This window comes from Empidonax traillii, unplaced genomic scaffold, assembly GCF_003031625.1.
Source record: "Empidonax traillii isolate 1590-97213 ecotype Southwest subspecies unplaced genomic scaffold, ASM303162v1 scaffold175:size1888319, whole genome shotgun sequence".
In the NCBI taxonomy this organism is placed as follows: domain Eukaryota; kingdom Metazoa; phylum Chordata; class Aves; order Passeriformes; family Tyrannidae; genus Empidonax; species Empidonax traillii.
Genome location: NW_020955368.1, coordinates 281986 through 286437, shown reverse-complemented (window position 1 = coordinate 286437; position 4452 = coordinate 281986).

Sequence of the window (4452 nt, the reverse complement as noted above, 5' to 3'; positions counted from 1 at the left end):
TAACACGATGAGCAGCAGCCAACTGCTGAGACCAGATGGTGTTCAACCAGGAGTTTTCAAGCAGCTCAGAGATGAAGTGGTTCAGGTACTAACTGGTGTCTCTAACTCATTTAAAACTACCCACACATCAGGAGAGTCTGGAGAGTTGCTCGTGTCACACTAGATTTTTTTTTAAGGGTTTCAGAGAAGGTTGTGGAGGCTGGAGACATGGATGCCCGTGTCCTTGTGGGCAAATAAGTAGAAATCATGCTAAAGAACAGAAAGTACTTAGTGGACACATGGAGAAGATGATGCCTTAGGGGAAGTCATTATAGCTTTTTTTAAGCAAATTAGTGTCTCAGAAAAGCTTTCTTTGAAGAAGTCAACCAGCTCATGGAGATTCAATTAACCATCTATGGTGATTTCCAAAAGTAATCAGTAAGATTCCTCCTCAGAGGAAGTCAAAAAAATAGTCTGCTAGTGGTTGTGAAATATGGACAAATAACTGTTAGGAATGGTGATTTACAAAATGTGCTGATGGTAGTTATTTAGGGTAGAGCTAACTGAGAAAAACTCTATATGTTACTCATAGAGTCAGTGGAAAAATGGCAGGTGATGTTAAAATCAAATAAATATGAAAAGATAACATATAAGAAAACAATTCTGACTTTACATTTATTGTGAGGTACTTTGAGTTGACCTTTACCACTGAGGAAAAAGGCCTTGGGGTTATGAGAGGTGGTTCTGGGAAAACATCAACTCTGGACTCAGCAATGATCAAAATGGAAATTGAGAACTGTTAAGATTGTTGTTAAAATTCATTAAGAAATAGGGATCAAAAGAAAAAGAATAAGTGCCATTGTATAAATTCCTGTTGCACCTGAACCTTTAAGTACCTGTGCAATTCCAGTATCCCTACCTCAAAAATAATACGATAGAACTAGAAAAGATTTTTTAAAAAATTATTAGAATTGTCAAAAATAGTAGGAGGGCTTCCAGATGGATTATGGCCAACCTCAGTCTGCAGTGGAGGGGGAGATAATATCCCAGTCTGGGTAAAATCTTCAGGAGTTCAAATCAGGACCAACAATCAAGATTGTTCACTAACTTATCAGACACAAGAACTGAGGTACAGCAGATGAAAGCAGAACTTGGAAGGCTCGAAACAAACGAGATAATACTTCATACAGTCTATAGCTAAGCTAGAAGAAATCTTTGCTTCAGGATATAGTGGATACCAAAATTTGCATGGTCTTAAAAAGCCACTGAAGAATCGTCAAAGACTCTTGATCTAACTCGCCAAGTTCCTGACTTGTCAGTCACTGGGGCTGGGAAGGCATTTTGGGGTGGTACAGGACACATTTACCCTGTTCTTTCTGTTTTCCTGCTCACATCCTCAGAAACTGCTGCGCTGGGTGGAGCTTCCAACCAACCCACTATCAGTTTTTATATCCTCATGATTATTTTTACCTCCCATCCCCACATCGTCCAACTGTTATAACCTCCATAAACATTTCAGGTGATTAATGGTGTGCAGGCACCTCCTTGTTGTCTTTGCCCTAATTTCTTCACTGTTTCATGTACCTCAGTACCATGATTAAGCCCACATGCATTTTTGGCACTGCCTACTATTTTGAAAAAAAAAAAAACAAACAACCGTCATTAAAATCTTTAATGTGTTCTTCCTGGAAGCATTAAAAACAAATTAATGCTTGCAGGTGCAGTGCCTTTCTCACTCCCAGGGGAATGCAGAGGGTCAGTGCAATCCTAAATACAACCTAGATGGAAGGGGTGATATGTGGTGTGTTGCTCTGGAGAAAAACAATACATTGTATGGTGGAGAAGTCAGTGGTCTAAAGGGGTGGATGCAAAGCAATTTGTTTGTTTTTTCTTCAACCATCTAAGTTGGGTTCATAAATTAATGGGAAACAATAGAAATATTCATACTTCCCATTTTAACTGGTGCAGACAGGCTTAGGACTGTTGGAGTAAAGAAGAATCAATACAAATACATAATTGATGATAGACCAGGTGTGATTTGTGTCCTTCCTTTTGAGTTTCTTTTTCCTAGAAAAAAATATTTTCATGCGGTTCATAGTGTTTTCAGTCTATTAATAATTGTACAAAGCCTTAACAGCAGATATTGTAAGGTATATATTAATAATAAATTTTCAGAGAAAAAAATCTTAATGCTTTTCTAAATCCTCAATTAAGCAATTAGCTAAAGCCACAAAGCATTAGTAACAGAGAGCAAGTATAACTTTAAACAATTTTATGAGATTGTAAATGTCTTAAGAGCACGTGGAGTCAAGCAGTCTGAGAGGAGAAAAGCATCCCGCCCACTGTGACAAACAGCCTTGTGAGGTTGTCACAGCTCTTCCTCTCTGGCTTAGCTGGCCAGGAGATGTACCTTGGCCACAAGACTGTTGCTGATCTGCCTTCCAGAAATATTAAATACTACCACATCAGCCTGCGCCAAAAGGAAGACTATTCTGGCTTCCTTCTCATCCTTCTTTCTCCCTTGCCTCAGCCATTCCTGAAAATGTCCGGGTTAAAAGAGAAGCTGAATCAATATAAAACATCAAGCAAAAGGCACAGCCTGTAAATTCATTTATCAAGCTTTCTTTTGAACTTAAGTGAACTTTGTCTCTTTTCTTCTAGAACATTACTAATTCCTGTACAGTTCCTGTAGCAGTTATCTTTAATATCCATTAAAAATTACTGATACAGTTTGTAATCTTTTTTCCTGAGTTTTGATTAGACAAACGAGTAGATTTCTTCAGAGTGACATATATAAGCACTTATCACCTGCTGATTTAAATTTCAACACTGTGGTTTTGATCAGTCTGTTTACTTTGCATATCCATTGTAACCTTTGGTATATTTGAAGCAGGGACTTAAAAAAAAATAATTGTTGAATGGGAATTATGTACACACCACAGACCACACGCACCCTTTTTTTGTACCAGTCTTTATCACTTAAGCAAACTTTCCATTTGTAGGTAAATTACACTGCAGATAAATTACATACATTAGAATCATATGATAATTTGGGGTAGAATGGATTTCAGGAGATCTCATCTCTAATCTCCTCCTCAAAGCAGGGTCAGCTCTGAGGTCAGACCAAGTTGCTCAAGATGTTATCCAGTTGGGGCTTGAAAATCTCCAAGGATGGAGTTTGCACAACCTCCCTGAGCAAGCTGCTCCACTGCTTCGATGTTGCCACAGAGAAAATGTTTTCCCATTTATCTGATCAGAACCTCTTGTGTTTCAACTGATGGCTCTTGTTTCTTCATCCTCCCACGAGAGACCCATGTGAGGAGCTTGGCTCTTTATTCTTGATAATCTGGTACTGGAGGGCTGCAATCAGATCTCCTATAGGAATTTTTGCTTCAGGTTGGACAAGTTTCAGTCTCCTCAGTCTCTCCTTATGGGGCGTGTGTTGTAGCCTCCAACCATCTTGGTGCCCCCTCCGGATGTCTCATTTAGATCTCTAGGTAGAGGGATAGTCAACGTGTTGCCTATGATCTTGTTAATACAGCCAAGGCCCAGGCTGCTTTTTGGCCTTCTTTACTTGCAGGGCACACTGTTGGCTCATGTGCAGCTTGTTGTCTTTTCATGACCCCATGTCCTTATCATCAGAACTGCTCCCCACCCAGTCATTCCAGTACTGTTGCCAGGAACTCTTCCTTCCATAGTCCGGGGCTTTCCATCTGTCCTTGCTGAATTTCGTAAGGTTTCTGTCATCCCATTCCTCCAGCCTCTGTAGGTCTTTCTGAGTGGCAGCCCTGCCCTCAGCACGTGGACCTGTCCTCCCAACCTGGAGTCAGCTGCAGGCTTGGTGGGAGTGCACTCTGTCACCTCTTCCAGATCATGGATAAAGATGTTAAACAGGACAGGTCCCAGACAGACCCCGACCTGGAGGACTTCCCTCCGTTAACTGATCCCTGAGCTTGATTGTCCAACCAGGTTTGTACCCATCTCAATGCCCAGCCCTCTAGACCATAACATCCTAGCTTGGATACAAGGACATTGTTGGAGACACTCTTGGAAGCTTGCTAAATTCAAAGTGGCATCCGTTGTTCTCCCCTCATCCAGAAATCCAGTCATTTTATCATAGCAAGGAGTCAAGTTGATCAGGCATAGCTTACACTTATTAAATCCGAACCTCTTCCCCATCACCTTCTCCGTCAGGTGCCCAGAAACATCCTCCAGGAGGACGAGGTCCACCCTTCTCCCAGGGCCCAAAGTGAAACCGAGCCACCTGTTCTCTGCAGGCTGAACTTTTGGCTTCTTTTGAAAGTGTGTTTGGCATTTGCCCTTTTCCAGTTTTTGGGGTCTTCCGCCAATCTCCATGACCATTCCGTGGTGACAGAGAGTGCCTTGCAAGGACATCAGCCAGTTCTCAGCACCACAGGTTCCATGGACTTACAGGTGTCAAATTCGCTCAAGCAATCCCTTGACCTGACCTTC